This window comes from Petromyzon marinus, unplaced genomic scaffold (genome assembly GCF_048934315.1).
Source record: "Petromyzon marinus isolate PM22_M1 ecotype Great Lakes invasive population unplaced genomic scaffold, UKy_Petmar_22M1.pri1.0 PM_Scaffold_1, whole genome shotgun sequence".
Taxonomy (NCBI): Eukaryota; Metazoa; Chordata; class Hyperoartia; order Petromyzontiformes; family Petromyzontidae; genus Petromyzon; species Petromyzon marinus.
Genome location: NW_027423057.1, coordinates 1,110,029 through 1,129,894, shown reverse-complemented (window position 1 = coordinate 1,129,894; position 19,866 = coordinate 1,110,029). Strand labels below are relative to the sequence as shown.

The following is a 19,866-nucleotide window of genomic DNA, read 5'->3' as shown; positions in this document are numbered from 1 at the left end:
CTACAGTTTGAGGTGGTGTGGGCCAATTAATGTGGGAGGAAACCGGAGCACCTGAAGAATAACTAAATAAAAAAATGTTTACCAGGTAAACATTTTTACCTGGTAACGTCGTGAGAATATTATTTTGTTATTTTATATTATCAATTTATTATTTTATTCTCATTTTACGTGACTTTACCGAAAGAATCAAAGAAGATGTATGCTTTAACTTTAACATAGCCATTTCTGTGACCAGTCACAAGCTAATCACTCAGCCATTTCAATGCTAAATTATATGCTAATTCCTTTGTCAAGGCGCTTTGTTTCTTCTCACACAGCTTAAAGGTCGTGATCTGAGCGTGGCTTTTTTCACTCCAGCCCTGCCTCCAGACAGTCTCGTCCCTTCACCTGATGAAGGCCGCTTGTGTTGTGGCCGAAACGTCGTGATTTTTGTTACTTTATTTTTTACCTACGTGACTTTACCCAATAGAACCAGAGTATAGCGTGTGTTGCTTTTACGTCAAACAGATGGCGCTGTTTTTCAAAAAAAGCATATTTTTACCGAAAAAGCCAATGAGTATATTTTTACCTGTCACAGGTGTGACATCTATATAATAGTAGGTATATAACAACATAGTATGTATATAAAAACATGCGTGTATTCGAATGCAACGTTGTGTCAAAATTTCAAAGCAATCGGTGAAGAACTTTCGGAGATTTAAGATTTTGAACAAACGAACATTTACATTTGTATTTATATAGATTGTTATTCTGTTTATTTGCTTCCCGTATGAATAGAGATTACTTAAATACAGTTTTTTTTTCAATCACTGCAACTTTATAGTCAAGACAATAATGCTCGTAGAGTAATACCCCGATGTATGTCTTCCCCCTTTTTATGTCGTTTGGCAAATACGTGGTAACGTGATGATTAACACCGCCGCTTGATTGATTTGCGTCGCATCAAGACACATCTACGTCGCTGACAGCATCACCGTGCGTCCTTTCTCGTTGTTGTCAGTGTGAATTCATGAATTAAGAAAATTACGACAGAGACAAGCAGACACAATGTCTCCATTTATCACCACAATTTATTTAGATTCACACTATCAGACTGGAGAGGTGACCGAGTGGTTCAGAGGTCCACAGTGGTGAGATGTTAACTTCCTCGCCTGGTAATGCAGGAGGTCGTGGGTTTGACCCCGACCCTGATGCATGTATTTTTTTGGAATTTTAGTGTCTCTCTCCCCGTGGTTGCATGGACTTTTTTCCAATTCCTCCGTTTTTTTTTCTCTCTCCACATTTACAAGCGCGCGTTTAGAGTATTTAGCCGCTCAAAATTTCCACGTGATAAGCCACTTTGTCGAATTATTGTTTGGGACCAGGTCACTTCTGAAAAAGAGCTACATAGCTCAGTGGGCCTTACCTGGTAAAATCAAACATCGTTTATAGGTTGAAAATAGTTGATGGGTCCCGAGAACTCAGCCAGTACTGCTGCGATCATGAGTGTGAATCAGGGCAGTGAGCAGGATGATCTCATCCCGCTCGAAAAAAGGATACAAACTAAGCCTCATTGTGTTACGTTCATGTTTTACACTTGGTACGGTTAAATCCCATCTCTGAGCATTATAAATATAATTTTTGACTGTTACATGACAAAAAAAAATTCTCCAGCAGGGTGCGTGTGAAGATGCTGCCTCCTCGTGTGCTGATTGAGACATTGCCAAAACCGGTCCAGAGTTTGCTTGTATTGAACCAAAGTTGCTGCAATTATTAAATTCCTAGATGGTCGTGATACTTAAGCGATGTGTAAAACTAAACGTTTACATTGTTATGCAGAGGGACAGATATATGAAACGAAGCTTCTTAATGTTTTGACTTGTAATCTCCACAATAAAAACATAATTATTGTGTTATATGTATTACTGTATACAATTATGCGTTCAATTAGTACCCATATCGAACAGAGAGGGTCCTCGCCTCTACACATTTGGCAGTTTACCACCATTGCTTCAAGCGATGTTGGCTCTGCTGATGAGACACTGCATGTCGAAAACGCTCCAGAGGCTGCTTGTGTTGAACTTACAATGCTGTGGGTTGTGCAGTCGCAGAAGGTCACGTGTCTGATGGGATGTGTAAACAAAAAAACATTTAGACAAATGAAGCAACTGTTGTGTCAACCTATTTATGGTGTGGATAAAATGGCTACTTGATATATCAGATACATATTCTTAGCTCTTTCGGTAAAGTCACGTTGAAGGGAAACAATAAAATATATATAAAACAATAAAAATTCTCACGACGTTTCGACCATAACACAAACGGTCGTCATCAGGTGTGTCGGTTTGCATAAATGTATTTTTAAACGGTGTATTTATTTATTTATAACAAAAAACGTCAGCGCCACGCGCAGCGATTTGGCAGTTTATTTAGGACTAGTCCATCTATGTTCTGAAAAGAGGAGGGGGGAGACGAAAAATTAATGTATGCTGTCTGAAAGCCACTGTAAGCGTGAACAATCAATTAAGACCTGAAATGGTTTATCAAATCTTTCCAATGACATCAGATACAGTCGTGGTATCTCCTTCCGAGGGATATTTTGTAACACGAGGCGATGGTGATGACGTTATTCTGCTCTGTGAGCGTTCTGAATGGATTATTAATCTCATGATAGTTAAATATGTTTGGGGGAAGAAATAACAGAAAGATTAATCAGATTGGTCTGAGTAATGTCATATTAAAGTGTGTATTACAGATGCGATGCGTCCCATCCTCAAAGTAAGTGTAGTGATATTTATATTCATAATAACAATTATTCTTATTAATAGAGTGCCCTTTTCGCCCAGGCTTATCGGAGTGCTTCAGACAAGATAAGTGACGTACATCAACAACAACCGCCGTTCGCTACTAAGTGGCGGTGGCGGAACTCCAATGGCTGGTTGTGGAATAGGGGTTATGATGAGAGATGTATCTTAGGCGAATAGATTGGATGACCTATATCTAAATCACCCGGTATGTGCTCGATTTCGCTAGGCCTTAGAAGCTCGGCAGAGTTGAGCGTGGATATACTGTAGCCTGGATGTATGACTGATTAATTGCCAGCACGCACAAAGACGGTGCCGTAGCCAGCGTGAGCAGGAAAGGACAGTGCAGAAAAATCCATTGTTGTTCTGCAGTCCCCCCCCCCCCTCCATCTGCACCAACGCACTACTGACCAGCGTGGTGAAGTATGGTCATATATACCTCACGACCCGCAAGACTTTGGGAGGCCCTCATCCAGCAGTGGATTGATAAATTCTGGGCTGTTTATGTACATGCACATCTGGATTAGGGGTTGCAGTGTGGGGTAAGTATCTGCATTTGGGCTTAATGGTGGGGGTTATGACTGGGGATTATACAGGTAGGAACAACAGGTTCCACACACGAAAAAGATGGCAAGCTACCCTTTTTAGATGTCCTAATTAAAAGGAGACCTGATGGTTCAATGAGCCACTCTGTCTACAGGAAAGCTACCCATATGGATGCTCACTTAAAACCGGATTCCCACCACCATCCATCCCAGAAGAATTCCCTCATCAAGACTCTATACCATAGAGCCCAATGCATTTCCGACCAGGAACACATTGCCAGTGAACTCAAGCACGTACACCAAGCTCTCAAGGCTAATGGTTACTCCGACTACACAATCCGCAAAACCATCACTCCAACCATGAAGTAGGATCCTCTTGACGAGCCATTCAAAACCATCACCTTACCCTACATTGCGGGGGTCACAAAAAATATCTCCAAAATCCTGAATAAACACAAGATCCAGGTCCGATTCAACACAGTACATAAAATCCGTGATCTGGTTCCGTCTGTAAAAGATGTGTTCCAGACATACAGTACCCGGGCGTCTACAAACTAAGTTGCCTCTGTGGAAGCAGCTACATTGGAGAAACCAAACGACATATCTCAGACCGCATCCGTGAACATAAAGCAGACTTGAAACACGGTAGGACGAACACCTCAGCCGTGGCAGATCACTTTTATTATTCAGTGGGCTCACATGACATTGACTTCTCCAAGACGGAGGTTCTCTGCAAGCCACCTGGCTACCATGAGAGATCCGTTCATGAGGCTATCCACATATACAAACACAGAGACAATTTCAACCGAGAAGATGGATTCCGGCTTAGTAACCATTGGAAAGACGTTATAAACCATTTCGGTTTTTGATTGATTGTATTTTACGGTGACTTTCAGACTGCAATCCATTTGCTGGCATTGCCTCTTAGTACCTTTCACACGACGGTCAATAGTTTAGTTTATAGCATTTTGTATAATAATAAATAGTATAACAGTGTAATGTTAAATATAATTGATAAGGCAATATATAGTACCGTAATTGTATAGTGAATATACAGCAGTGTGGTATACAGTAGGGTTAGTAGAATAATACATAGTGTAATACTACAAGTCTAATATTTTATAGTCTAAAGTATAGGGTAGTGTATAGTAACGCATTGTATAATTCAAGGGTGGGGTTTGTCTATGTATACGATATCATACAATGTAGTTTAGATTGGAAGGTATAATATTGTAATGTATAGTAGTCTAGTTTGTAGCATAGTTATAACGCAACACAGGACAGAGCAGCGCACCGTGGCTGTTTCCCCCTCTTCCCCCCCCCTCCTCCGTTCCGAACATAGATAGACTCGTCCGTCTGAACCAAGCTCGTCGCTCTCCGTGGTGTTAATCCCTCATACTAACATCATGCTAATCCCCCAGTTACATGCTAATTTACTGTTGATATGTAAACTCCTCTCCCCCCCTCCTCCGTTCCGTACATAGATGAACTCGTCCGTCTGAACAAAACTCGTCGCTCTCCGTGGTGCTCATCCATCACACCAACATCATGCTCATCCCCCAGTTACATGCTAATTCATATGTAAACTCCTTTGTCAAGACGCTCTGTTCCTCCCACACAGCTTAAAAGACGCTTCCAAGCTTGGCAGGGTTCACTCAAGCGCTGTCTTCCGGACAGTCCTGTTTCTTCACCTGAGGAAGGCTACTTGTGTTGTGGCCGAAACGTCGTGAGAATTTTATTCTGCTATTATTTGTATTATTTTATCTCCATTCTACGTGACTTTACCGAAAGAACCCATAAGAGATTCCACACTGCCCACCAGGGATTATTTGTCTATCTGTCTGTCGTGCATAGCCGGAATTACATCCGCATAATTTGACTGCCATCTAGCGGGTAATGACAGTTTTGTGCTCTATAACAGTCAAGTATGGCTAATGATTCTGAGCACATACGTACATCATCAAACACTTGCATCAGTGACTTCAAACTTTATTTGACTGCAGGAATTCATATTATTTGGTTCTTTCGGTAAAGTCACGTAGATGGAAAATAAAAAAAATGTTTCATAAGAGCCAAAAACTTGGAGTGCATAATGTCAGCAGTATTAGTTCAATACAAAGCAAGCTATGGGCTCGCTTCGACATTCAGTGTCTCATCAGCAGTCAGGCTTGCCCCAACCATCGTTGGTGAATCGCAAGATACTAAAGATGCTAATAAGCAAAGACGCCCCACCCCCGATAACTTCAAGATAATGGGTCCGAGTTTTCACGCAAAATGGTATAGTGTACTGTAATGTATTCTGATATAAAGTACACATTACTCAATTGGGATTATACATAGCCACCCCCTACTGTGAAAACTGGCAGGACCCTCCTGAAAAAGAGCCACGAGGCTCACTCAGTGAGGCAGCGGCGGCCCTGGACCCGCTGCTGCCAGCAATCGGCGCCCCCCAAACCCCAGGGGCAGATCGAGGCTGAGTTTTTTGGTAAACTGGGAAACATTTTGCCCCTATTTTCCGTCCAATATTAATTATTTATTTAAAGAGGTATAATTAATCGGTTTGTCCGTCCGTCTGTCCAATTAATCAATTGTCAGAAATGTTGAGAAATTAATTACAGGTTTTTTTTCCTCGAATTTGGCACCCCACTTAACTTTACGCCCTAGACGACCGCCTAGATAGCCTACATGGACGTGTCGCGCCTGCAGTGAGGCTTTCCTGGGTAAACGAGCCTCATAATTCTAGATTTAAAGCTTTAGTGACTGCTAGGATCCATACTCTTTGGTTCTATTGGGTAAAGTCACGTAGGTGAAAATAAAATAACAAAAAATCACAACGTTTCAGCCACAACACAAGCGGCCTTCATCAGGTGAAGAGACGAGACTGTCTGGAGGACAGCGCTGGAGTGGAAGAAGCCACGCTTAGAGCACGACCTGTAAGCTGTGTGAGAAGAAAAAGACCAAGCGCCTTGACAAAGGAAATAGCATATAATTTAGCATTGAAATGGCTCATTGAAATAGCTAAGTTAAAGTATACACATCTGCAGAGGGAGCCCTTGACAAAGGAATTAGCATCGAATTTAGCATTGAAATAGCTGAGTGATTAGCTTGTAACTGGTCACAGAAATAGCTATGTTAAAGTTAGAGCATATACATTCACCGAGGCACCTAGTACTCATCAAACAGGAGAATTTAGCGAAACACAACCACGCTCAGACATCGGACCTGTGTGCGAGCAAACAAGGTGTTCTGATAAAGAAATTAGCATAAAAATTAGCATTTGATTGGCGGATTTTAGGAAAGAGGTGGTGTACGTGCCGGTGGACTTGCAGTTTGGCGCGGGGGGGGGGGGGGGAAGGGGGGAGGGGGAGTTTACCTATTGATGGTGTGAAAAGGGGGAATTTATAAGAGCTGCGAAAGTTTGGGGTACCACTACTTGAAAAAATATACTGTACCATTGAAATTAGTTTAATGTTTAGTTCGATTTAGAACATCTTTCCAATGGTTGCTTAATTTGAAACCATCCTCTCGGTTGAAATTGTGTCTGTGTTTGTAGATCTGAATTGCTTCATGAACAAATCTCTGATAAAAGCCCGTGGGTTTGCAAAGAATCTTGGTATCGGAGAAAATTATATCGTGATCCCCTACAGCGTTGTAACAGTGATCAGCCACGGCAGAAGAATTCGTTTTGCCGTGTTTCAAATCTGATTTGTGCTCGCGAATTCGGTCAGAGACATGTCGCTTTGTCTCACCGATGTAGCAATCACCGCAGGTACAACTCAATTTGTAAACCCCGGGGTACTGTAAATCAGGAATGACATCCTTCACGGATGGGATCAGATCACGAATTTTGTGTACTGTATTGAGCCGGACCTGGATCTTGTGTTTGTTTAGAATTTTGGAAATCTTTTTAGTAACGCCTGCTATATATGGAAGTGTGATGGTTTTGACCGGAGTATCAAGTGGTTGTTTCTGTATGGAGGGAGAGACAGCTTGGCGGATGGTACGGTCAGAGTAACCATTCCTTTTGAGGGCCAGGTGTACATGTTTTAATTCACTGGTCAGGTTGTGTTGGTCCGAAATGCAATGAACCCAATGGTATAAAGTTTTGATGAGATAATTCTTTTGGGCTGGGTGGTGGTGGGAATCAGGTTTCAAGTAGGAATCTGTGTGGGTGGGTTTCCTGTAGACAGAATGCCCCAATGAGCCATCAGGTCTCCTCTCAAACAGAACATCGAAGAATGGTAGCTTGCCATCTTTCTCCACTTCCATGGTGAATTTGATGGCGGGATGTCTGGAATTGATGGGGTGTAGGAAAAGGTTCAAAGCTGGGAGGCTTTGTGGCCAAATGACGAAAGTGTCATCCACATATCTCTTCCCCTGGGAAGGTCTGAGGGTGGAAGTCTGGATGGCGTCTGATTCAAATTTCTCCATGAAAATATTGGCTATCACTGGTGACAAGGGGGAACCCATGGGGGTACCCTCATTTTGTTTGTAGAAGGAGCCATTCCAAGTAAAGTAGGTATTGTTGAGGCAGTGCCTAACCAGTGCAGGTGTATCGGCGTCTAGTCCATGTTGGACCAAATTTTCAATTATTTCAATGGTATCAGGTACTGGGACCTTGGTGAACAAAGAGACCACATCGAAGCTGACAAGGATATCGTCAGGGGACAGTACAACGTCTTTGACCATAGAGACCAATTGGGCTGAGTTAAGTACTGCTGAGGTGGTCTTGTCAGTGAAAGGCAGCAAGGAATATGACAGAAAACGGGCTAGTCTATAGGTAGGGGAGTTGATCGTGGATACGATGGGTCGTAGTAGGAGCCTTCTTTATGGATCTTGGGAAGACCATAGAATCTAGGGAGTCTTGCAGCAGAAGGTTTTAGGGAGGGACGTTTAGTTGGGTCGATTAGGGAGGTCGAACTTGTGATGATCTTGTTGGTTTTCATCGCTAGGCTATTGGTAGGGTAATTTTTAATTTTTGAGTAACTTCCATCGTTGAGCAGATTCTGGATTTTGTTGTTGTATGAATCTTTATCCATAATTACAGTAGCGTTGCCTTTATCGGCTGAGAGGATGACTATATCACTTCTGTTTTTTTTTAATTCGCGAGTTCAGAGCATTCATTTTTGCTGATGTTACTAATGGGTTTCTTAGCATTCTTAAGAATAGGGGCTATTTCAGCTCTCACAACATCTGCTTGGATGTGTCCCACGCCTTTGAGGGCTACATCGACCTGAGAGATGATATCATCTACTGGTATGTGTTTTGGGGTGACAGCAAAATTCAGTCCCCTAGCCAGTACTGTTTTCAGATTGTCCGAAATCGGCGTGCTACTCTGATTAATGACGATTTTGTTGACGTCGAGTTTTGTTATATGTGGAACTGGGTTCTTCTTTAATAGCTGGTTGAATTTAGAAATCAGGTTAGCTTTACATTTGACTGACAGTGAATCAGCAGAAGCAGTCATGTTGTCTATGTGATTTCAATCCGCACCAACCGGCATGTGCACCCGCATGTACACCACCTCTACACCGTTCATCATGCTAAGTCGGCCAATCAAATGCTAATTTTTATGCTAATTCCTTTGTCAAGGCACCTTGTTTCCTCGCACACAGCTTAACGGTCGCGGTCTGAGCGTGGCTGTGTTTCACTCCAGCGCTGTCCTCGAGACAGCCTGGTTCCTTCACCTGATGAAGGCCGCTTGTGTTGTGGCTGAAACGTCGTGATTTTTGTTGTTTTATTATTTACCTACGTGACTTTACTGAATAGAACCAAAGAGTATGGATCCTTGCAGTCACGAAAGCTTTAAATCTAGAATTGATAACCTCTACGGGGAGGGCTTTCACCTATCTGTTAGAGCTTTAAACAGACAACGGGACAAGAAGTCACAGCTCATCGAGACTCTGACCTTCCTCAAAAGATGCCGCGATCACAAGGTAATACCCATCGCTTTCACACTCATTTCTGCTGTATCTTCTCCAAATTCTAAACAGATTCTGTTTAAGGCCAGCCTATCTTAAATCTCAGAGAGGATAAGGCTACACCGATTTGAACTCGATACTTTAGACAGGACTCTCCTACAAGCTAATTTAATGTTAACACAAAAAATGTCACCTTCTGATTGGAATCACATAGACAACATGACTGCTTCTTCTGCTGATTCACTGTCAGTCAAATGTAAAGCTAACCTAATTTCTTTCTGATTGAGAGGGGGTCAAATATATAACATTTTTGACATGCGTTTTTTCTGGATTTTGTTGTTGTTATTCTGTCTCTCACTGTTCAAATAAACCTACCATTAAAATTATAGACTGATAATTTCTTTACCAGTGGGCAAACGTACAAAATCAGCAGGGGATCAAATACTTTTTTCCCTCACTGTATATATAAATAAATAGTGCATATTTAGTGTATTATTGAGTGCATGTTTACGTGCTCTAACCCAAATATCCCGATTATGGACTCAAAAAACCGCTGGGAGACTTCTCACTCAGACCCGTAGCAAGACGATATCGCCCCAATATTCAAATTGTTCAAATATCCCCTGACTGAGTCCAGGATCAATTTAAAGATCATACTCGGCATTCTGAAGGTCCTCCGTGGTCTGACAATGATCACGTTGCCATGTTTACGCTTCTTATAAATATTTTTGCCCGTTGAATCAATCACCAAACCCAAGTGACGGTAATGTTACGGTAAAAAAAATCTCAGTGGGTGACCTCTGGGCAGAGCATGACCTTGCAAACAGACGACCAATCGAGTGAAATAAACATGGGAAACGCACCTCGATGAACAGGCTGACTTCCCTGTGTGTTTGGAAAAACTCATTCATCACAGGCAAAACGAACATGTCCCGAATGCCCACGTCCTTCAGGAACTGCATCTGGAGGTGTTGGCACACCAATTGCATCACCTAGCAAAAGAGGAAAACAGCAGGAACGACGTGAATACATCATCGCCATGCAGCAGTCTACGCCCGTCAATTTCTCACAGCGGTAATAAGGTCCTTAGGTGTCTGGGAGCACAAGGCAGGTGCAGGTGGGTGAGTCATAATTTCCATCCCTGACGCCAAAACTTATTTCAGGCTGTGCAAGAGATAATGACATGGGTTAATTGTCACACAAGCCACTTAGAAAGCTGCCATGCTGTTAATGGTTAGTAAACTGAACTCACAGACCAGAGGTCGCTAAATGGGCACACCACAGTTAGCTGATCGGCAAGTCACGTGTGATCCAGCAAAGTGTGGCTTTCAGCCGGCTCTTCCAACACATCTGGTCAACGTGGAAAAGTAGAATATGGGACCTTCCTGGTGTGGACTAATCAGTTTCAAAGACAATGCATATATTATCAGAGCATGTTTCCATGTTCACCACAAGTACGTGGTTAATCCAGACAGGATTCCTTGAATGAGGATTCTGTTTGGTGTTTTAACATCTTGACACCTGTTGTATTGCCAGAATGGGTAAAACCTATTGCTAAATGGAAAATTAGACCAAATACTCGTAAAGAGTTCGCTCTCATGAAGGTCTTTTCACCAGCGGTCGTGTGACCAAGCAATTGCAGAGCTGCACTTTTATATAAGTCAGGTCAGAGCCAGATACACATTGGAGGATAAACATCCCACGGTGGCTGGGCAATTGTTGTGCAATAATGTCAGGTCAAACTTACTTAGGATATTTACAGGTGCGTTTTATTCATGCCGTATATATTAATGCACACATTGTGTAGTGGTATTATTATTAAACTCACCTTTAATGACGATGACCATAAACATGATTAAGAGTGTGACTATTAATGAATGTGCGACTGTACGATATGGACGCAGCGGAGGGGCCCCCCACGGTGGTTGGCACCTCACGTGCACAGAGCGAGGCAGGCAGAGCCAGAGGGGGGGGGGGGGTGGCGTTGCCTAGGCGACGTTGGCGTCCTCGCGGTCTACTCCACGGTCAAGCTGCGTGTCACTTGGTGACCCCCCCACCGCCTCTTACTGGACACCTGTGAGTGAGAGCTTGATAGCGCTTCGGATTTTGATTCCGAGTACAGTGTGCACAGCACCTGTACGGCGAATCCTCGTTTAACGCAGTAGATGCGTTCCTGAAAAGTGCCGCGTTAAGCGAAAACTATTTCCCCCGTAATGAATGTCCAAGCGCAGTCAGAATTGGGTTACAAACAACTTGAGGGGACGCCGCCGCGTTACCGTCTCGTCTCGCTCAACCGCGCAGCTCAAGAAAGTAGTTCGGCGTCGACCGCTCACAAGTCGCCTTATGGCGGTGCGCGTTCCCTAAATGAAGGCAGCCGCGTTATAGCGTGAACACACGGGACAGACCCAGTTGTCGTGTGCGGGTCAACTCCCTGAGATAAACTTGCTGCCGACTTCATGCGTTGTATACGCCCAGTGCTCAGCCAATTGTTGTGAGCGTCGCTCCTCTGCCCTCTGTTGTTAATGGAGGGAGACTGCACCCAACTGCCAAGTATCATCCTTCGCGAGCCTCTTCAAAATGCTCATCTTGACACCGCTGGAAGCAGTCATCGGCCTTGACCTCACCCCGCTTGCACCAATCGCACAACATCACAGCGTTGACTCTCAACTGTTACTTGTGTAGAGGGGGTCAGATTGTCCAGACATTCGGTTGATACTAATAGGGTTTATTTGCCAGTATTGTAGATTATTTGAATTACATTTGTTTGGGCGTCAGGGTGGTGCAGTGGTCACGCCCGTGCATGGCATCTTCTGAAGGAGTGCCTGGTTTCACTTTCCTAATTCTGGTCCCTTTCTCTGCAAGGGTTTACTCCCATAGCAAAACAACAACAAACACATACAATGTAACTGGTACTACCCAAACATTTGGGATTGTTTTTGTTATGCTGCCTTGCCCAAAATGGCATTTGGTGATAAAAACATTTTGGCAGGAATTGATGCACTAATGCAATTTGAACTCTTATATATTTTTATTTCATGACTTGCTTAGCGTTCATATTCTTGGTTGTTTCGGTAAAGTCACGTAAATAGAAAACAAGAAATAAAATTCAAATTAAATTAAAAAAAAATTAAAAAATAACAAATAAAAAATACATTTAAAATAATAAAAGCAAAAAACCTAGGACGTTTCAATCGCAACACAAGCGGTCTTTATTTTATTGTTTTTTGTTTTCTATTTACGTGACTTTACCGAAAGAACCAAGAGTATACATTCCTGCAGTCACGAAAGTTAAGTCAAAATTTGCTTCGCGTTCCTTTACTTTGCCCTCCCATCTGTTTGTACTGTTGTTTGTTGTTGTAACTTTCTGACTCGCCCCGACTGGACATCTGTGAAAAAAGAGCTTCATAGCTCATCAGATTCGTCCAGCCTAATTAAAGATTCTGATTCGGACATTAACTGACCCAGTTTTCGCGTGGAGATCACGGCCAGGATGCGGAACAAAGGGACCACCGGTCACACTCACGTGGAATGCCTAGGGCATTGCACAGCATTTAAATGGACTAGTTTCGTGAGATTTAGTGGTGGCTTAGGGAAGGCCTTTATTCAACAATGTATATCATGTATATCATGGCCGATAAGAATTTTTATAGTCATACACCATAGCCCACGATTTCCTGCACCGTTCATTCACTTGAGGAGACTGCACATGGTGGAGATGGATGACCCTCGGTATCCTGTCCCAAAGTGATTCCAGTGGTTCAGGTAGTGGAAGAGTTGCTAGAGCTTCTGGCTCTTGCCGAAGCCTTGTGACTTTGGGATGAGAGCGTGGTAGGATGAGTGAAGCGTGGAGCTAAAGCTCCTGGAACATCCTGTACCCAAACAACACCAAACATTCAAAATCTTACAATGCTGCTGTTCCAGCACGAACAACATAACAATGAACAACATTTTCACAAATTCAACGTAATGCAGGAAATTGAGAGGCTCGAGGTTAATTTCAATGTCAGAGCACCGAGCCAATGCCATTGAGGTCCTCCGTTCAAAATTCAGTGAGCCATCTATCAACAAACGTTCCTGCGAATTGAGGGCAGGAATGCTGTGGTCTGAACTTGGTCACCAATGGCTGCACAGTAAACATCATGTCAAATGTGTTTTTGATCACTGAAGCATATCCCAGCTCTGAGGGTTTGAATTCCATTTGACGTGTAATGAATTATCTTCAGCTTGGATTTCTGGTAAAGCACATCAGTGGCAACTTGTCTCTGAACCAGGAGTTCCTTGTTCGACAAACTGTGTTTCTGGAACATTCAAGCATCCTCAAGTGCCGTGGATAAGTAAGAGTTTTATCGTTCCACTATTGTTTTGTGCACCGTATCAGCTTTAACAGGATTTGCCCAAAAAGCCTTAGCAAGGAAGGATGAGTCTTTGTAAGTTAGCAAATAGAGAGGGTGGAGACCTCAGCATGTAGACATCTCAACCACAACTCTACCTGGTCTCTGTTATTTATTTAATGAGCCAGCCCTTGCCACACTGAGGTTATACGAATGAACCTTGCATGCCACAGACAGGGCAGTGAACGGCAGTTGCTGCTATTGTTTTGGTTGTTTGTAGTTTTTTCTTACCCAGCGATGGCAAGCTCGTACTCCGAGTGCCCATAGAAGGAGGCTGGGTCAAAGATGACGGGCCCTTCATTAATCTCTGCAGCGGTTCCCAGTCCATAGGTCACCGTGGAGCAGTGCTGGAACCACCTCTACGTCCCGGAAAAAATCCCCCAACCGAAGCTGCACACCACGCAAAAAACAACACCACTTTATTCATGATAACGTTGTTTTCGAGTTAGATCGCATAAATTTACAAGCATCGTACACCCACCTCCAATTTCCATTAGGCAATTGCCAGAAGTCAGAACGCTTCTGGCAATTGCTTGATGATGCTGGTTGTAATCACCAGCGAAAGGTCGTACTCGTTTGAAAATGTTCTGCGTTTCCTCTCTAACACACCAGAGTGCCGAGCACTAACATAAATGGCACGTTCTGTTCATGTCAGAAACATTACTAATGGGCTGTGTTGGGTGGATGTGGGTGTACGACGCATTTACACTTACGCGATCTAAGCCAAAAAAAACTTTATCATGAATAATATTGGTCGCGAAAGCCTGCGTGTGAAACACCACTTTACCTTTAAAGTCACCTCGAAAACCCACTGCGATCAAATGGGTTTCCCATATGGCTGTGCACATGATGAGCTACACTGCTGCATGTATTAACTCTTTAAAAACAACGGCGCTATGCCTCTCTAAATAAAATTACCGCTGAACCGCTTGCGCGTTCCGAGATTCGGTGGTGAACGAGACCCATCCTGAAATGAGCAGTCGTCTCGGAACAGGAAAGGGTTAAGGGCGAGAGTGAAACAGCTTACGAACCTGAAGCCGAGACCAGAGCTCGCGGGTTTCCCGTTCACCGTAGTCCTTCTCTATCATGTCCAGCTGAAGCTGCAGTCGCTGCCGTGAGAAGAACGTCACCCAGTCCTCCTGCCACTCATTCAGCTGGTGGCATTAATATGGTTTTATTACGGACATTTGAAAACATAAGCAAATAATACCTACTTTATTTGGCCAATCCTTGACCTAAAACAGTGATATTCACTCATTTTCGGAGGGGGGCCACTTTCGCGAATAAGACATTATCAGTGAAAGAGCCATCTCACATTTGAAACCATTGGGGGGTTTGACAGCATGATGGGGTGTTTTCACTTGTGTGTATTGTCGGGGACTGCACGTCAGGGGTCGCAGTAAAAAGGACACCAGGGACTGCCACCGGCCCGCGGGCCTTGCAATGAAGAACACGGACTTAAGATGTCACCCAGAAACGTTGAATTTTACGTACAAATGGCTGGGTAATTCTTAAGACATAATTCGACACTCATGTTATGTACCGATTATCATGCTGTAGTCTTTGAACATCTCATTTCAGCCACCAATTGATATCCTCATAAAAAATTACAACAGCATTGATCCTAACGATAGGTTCTGCGCTTAATTCCCGCACCTCCGTTTAGCACGGTTGGCTATGTACGGTGGAAAGGAAGTTCAACATACATTCATACAAGTCTGTCAAACCCGGCTGAGTGTAATTGGTAATTAGCGAAAACATAACTGATTATGTGAACACTGGTTATGAAAGATCGATCTCTGAGGGAACTTCAGTGACATCTGGTGATGTCAGTTGTAACTGTGTGCCCTGTTATCAATGGTACAACTGTGTGCAATGGAAGAAAATATATGCATTTTTTAATCAAATATATTATTTCATAAATTTGTGTACTTATGCAAGATAAAATGTACGCCAATCTAGTTCTTCTTAAAATGTAACCTTAAACCAATGTTACCATCATCAGTGGTTAATAGACTATTACACAAAGGACTCTCATATTTCTACGATGTAATACTAATTAGACTGACATCTGAACAACAGCTGATTTTACCGCTTCATGATAAAACTAATTTAATCAAGTTAACATTATTGCCGTTCCTATAAAACTTTGGTCACCCAGGCTGTCCTTCAACAAAAGGGTATATTAAATCTACAATATAGTTTTTCTGGGTTAGATCGCATAAAAATAAATGAGCCGTTAAACCCACCACCACCTAACAGCCAATTAGTAAGGTTGTCACGTAAACGGAACATGCCAATCCGCTACTTGTACAGCAAACCGAAGTGTTGGAGAGAAAATCCACAACATTTACAATCTGAGTATGACGTTTCGCCAGTAATTACAACTATCATCATTAGGTGGACAGCCAAATTCGTAGAGAAATCCTCCTGTTTCATTCCTTGGAGGGATAGATGTGATGACGTCACTTGTGAGCCCTTCACGAATTGGAATGTTCTGTTTATGTGACAAACCTTACGAATTGGCTGTGTCGGTGGTGGCGGGTTTAACGACAAATTTATATTTCAACGATCTAACCCCAAAAAAACGATATTATGGATGATATTGGCCGCGAAAGCCTACGTGTTAAACGGGTATATTAAAATTTAAATGGGCTACAACCAGTTTCATGACTTTAAAGCGGAGATCACATGTGGGATGTAACCACAGCATATAGCCGTATGAAACCCACATACTCTACATCCTCCTGCCCAGGGTCCATACCTGTTGAGAGAAATTCAAGACTGAAATTTTTATCAAAATCTGTAAAGCACATAAGAACCTTAATTTAGCAGTCTCAAACTGACTGGGACCCCTGTCGTGACGGAGCAGCTGAACATTGCACAAAATCATCAACGCATATACAGATATATACCAAGGGTGACCAACTTTCCTGACCCTACCAGCAGCATACCATAATCTTCAGGTGGCCGCGGGAGCCACAAGAGATAAAGATTAGCCATACAGAAGTTGACTCGTGTCGACTGGCTGTGTAATTTTGAGTTTAGAAATCTCAGTGCCCTGGGAGTACTCATGGCCTGCCTCCGATACCAGATTGTTCTCACTTCATATAAAGTTAAATTGAAGAGTTACAAATTAGCAGCGCCTCTGCAGAGCCACACTTGAACTGCCCAGGAGCCACATGCAGATGCCGAGTGATGGTCTGGCCAACCATGGTATTTTCTGTACATTATAGACTTGTAAATCTAGCGTATATAAAAAAAATAGCTGAAAACATTTATTTTAGCATTTACTCTATTGCCCTTTAATGAATGAATAGCAAAACTACATGAACTCTCTCCTAAAGCCTTCTTTTGGCTAGCAGACCTTGACATTTATCTCCTGAACATATTGCGATAATATTCTTGGTTCTTTCGGCAAAGTCACGTAGAAGGGAAATAATACAAATAAAACATAATATAATAAAATTCTCACGACATTTCGGCCACAACGCAAGCAACCGTCCTCAGGTGAAGAAACAGAGCTGTCGGAAAGACAGCGTCTTAATAAACACTGCCCAGCGTTCACTGCCCAGTGTTCATTAAGACGCTGTCTTTCCGACAGCTCTGTTTCTTCATCTGAGGACGTCTGCTTGCGTTGTGGTCGAAACTTCGTGAAAATTTTATTATATGTTTTATTTGTATTATTTTATTATTTCCCCTCCACGTGACTTTACCGAAAGAACCAAGAATATGAATCCCTGCAGTCACGAAAGCTTTAAATCGAAAAATATTGCGATTAGCAAAAATATAAAGGGACGCAATGTTGAATGCTCTAAGTCTCCTTTGCAGAAGAGTTTGCCCTGATGGACTTAAATACAGATACTTTTAATAGCCATAATTCATATATTACCCAACATAATTCATATTCTGAAAAGTACATTGCACACACATGAACAATACAGTTCCCTTCATCACTAAGATGGCTAAAACAAAGAGATGAATGTGATTAGGTGTGGAAAAGCATGACCGCTGGCTGGCTAGTTGTGTTCATGTATGAAATAATGACAGCATGTGTCTATCTCATTCACTAGCTCAATCGCTTGATTTTTACGATTAATAAACAGCGGTATGAAATGTGTGTTTGTTTACACACAAATCGCCTGTTTACACATATTCATTAGATCCGATTAGCATGCCTACTCTCAGTGCGAAGGAATGTCAACATAATACATAGTTGACATGATGCTAGGGTTGGATCGGTGGGCCTAGTTTTCCACATGTTTTACATTTTCATGATTCAATACCGATAGTTTTCTCTTCCTTGTGAAGCCTCTCTCCAATCTTCCTGTTGTGAAGGTGCATTTCAGCCAGATGCTGCCCCAACAAGCCTGAGCCCCTGTCAGAGTGTACAACACAATAGACCTGTCAAAGAAAACATTAACTTTATCATATCAACAAACCCCAAGTAATAATTCATATGCAAACTAAACTACATCATATTTGTCCAGGTGGTCTGTGGCCGAGAACCTCGCTTGAAAATACGAATATATCAGTTCACATTTTGGTTTGGGTGACTCAAAACAATATTCTTCTGGGGTTTATACAATGAGTGTTACTTCCTGAGAAGTCAATCACATATAGACTATAAATTAAACCATTTTTTATTTTACCAGAGCTATTTTTCAGAACCGACCTGGCCACAAATGATAGCCTAACGAAGTGGCTTATCACATTGAAATTTATAGCAGCCAAATGCTCAAAATACTCATGTTTCTAAATGTGCAGGGAAAAACTGGAGAAACCGGAGAAAGATCTGCACGACCACGGGGAGAACATGCAAACTTCAAATATACAGCAGGCGTCAAGATCGGGATCGAACCTACGAAGTCCAATATACCAGGCGAGGTGGTTAACATCTTCTAGCCACCATGGCGCCCCATTCTATGACTTATCCACCCACTCGTAAAGCCACCCACCCACTCACTCACCCTGCCACGTACTGAATCTCTAAACCAACAACTCAACCACCCACTCACTCACCCTGCCACGTACTGAATCTCTAAACCAACAACTCAACCACCCACCCACTCATCCAACCTCTCACTTACTAAACCAGCCACTCACCAACCCACCGACCCACTCATCCACCTATTCACTTAAAATAGTTCAACTACAATTGAATTATTTTAAATTCACCAGGTAAGGCCCACTGAGCTATACAGATCCTTGTCGGAAACGACGTGGCAAACAAATGATAGCTCAAAGAAGTGGCTTATCACGTGGACATTTATAGCAGCCAAAGCCTCTAAATGTATATTTCTAAATATGCATGAAAAACTCGGAGGTCCCAGAGAAAAATCCATGCAACCACAGGGAGAACATGCAAACTCCAAATATACAGGCGTCACGATCGAGATCGAATCCACGATGTCCTATACAAATGGTGAGGGAGTTAACATTCCGCTACCCTGGCGCTCCACTCTGACTCAGCCTCCCACCCACCCACTCAAACACCCAGCCAAGCACTCATGAACCCAATCACCCTGGCACCCACTCAATCGCGAAACCCACTCACTCATCAACACACCCAGCCACTCACTTAACCACTTACCTACGAACCCACCTGCATACCCCCCACTCACTAACTCAACGACCCACTCACTCAACACTCCACTAACCCACCCACTCACCTATTCATGCCCCAAATCACACACTGACCCATCCACCCACTTAATCTATAACTCATGCACTCACCCACCCACCTGCTCACCAGCCACTTATCTACTCACCCACCCACCCATCCTGCCACCTACTCAACCTCTAACCCACCCACGCACCGAACTACCCACCTACCCAATCACCCATCCAATAAACTACAACTAAACTATTTTGTATTTTACCAGGTAAGCCCCACAGAGCTATATAAAACATTTTAGAAGTGATCTGGTTACAACTGATACGTGAACGAAGTGGCTTATCAAGCTGACATTTCTTCTAAACAAATCTTGACTCTAAATGCGGAGGGATAAATCTGGAGGACCCGGAGAAAGATCTACGAGGACACAGGCAAAACATTAAAACTCATAATATACAGGCAGCAGGATCAGAATCGAATACACGATTTCCTGTATACTCAGTGAGGTAGTTAATATCTCACCATAGTGGCACCCCGCTCTCTGACCCACTCACCCAATTACACACTAACTCACCCACTCAACCTCCCACATTAACTTACCCACCCACC

General features: G+C 42.9%; 1 long non-coding RNA gene across 1 annotated transcript; it reads right to left on the bottom strand.

Annotated features, from left to right (window-relative positions):
* Nucleotides 1-1,052: 1,052 nt before the first annotated feature.
* On the bottom strand, nt 1,053-18,225 carry LOC142922491 (uncharacterized). Its single transcript, XR_012940092.1, has 5 exons — nt 17,927-18,225; nt 14,672-14,794; nt 13,872-14,030; nt 10,113-13,118; nt 1,053-2,102 (listed from the first exon to the last, which is right to left on the bottom strand). It is a non-coding gene; the product is annotated as an uncharacterized LOC142922491 (long non-coding RNA).
* Between the last annotated feature and the right edge of the window lie 1,641 nt (nt 18,226-19,866).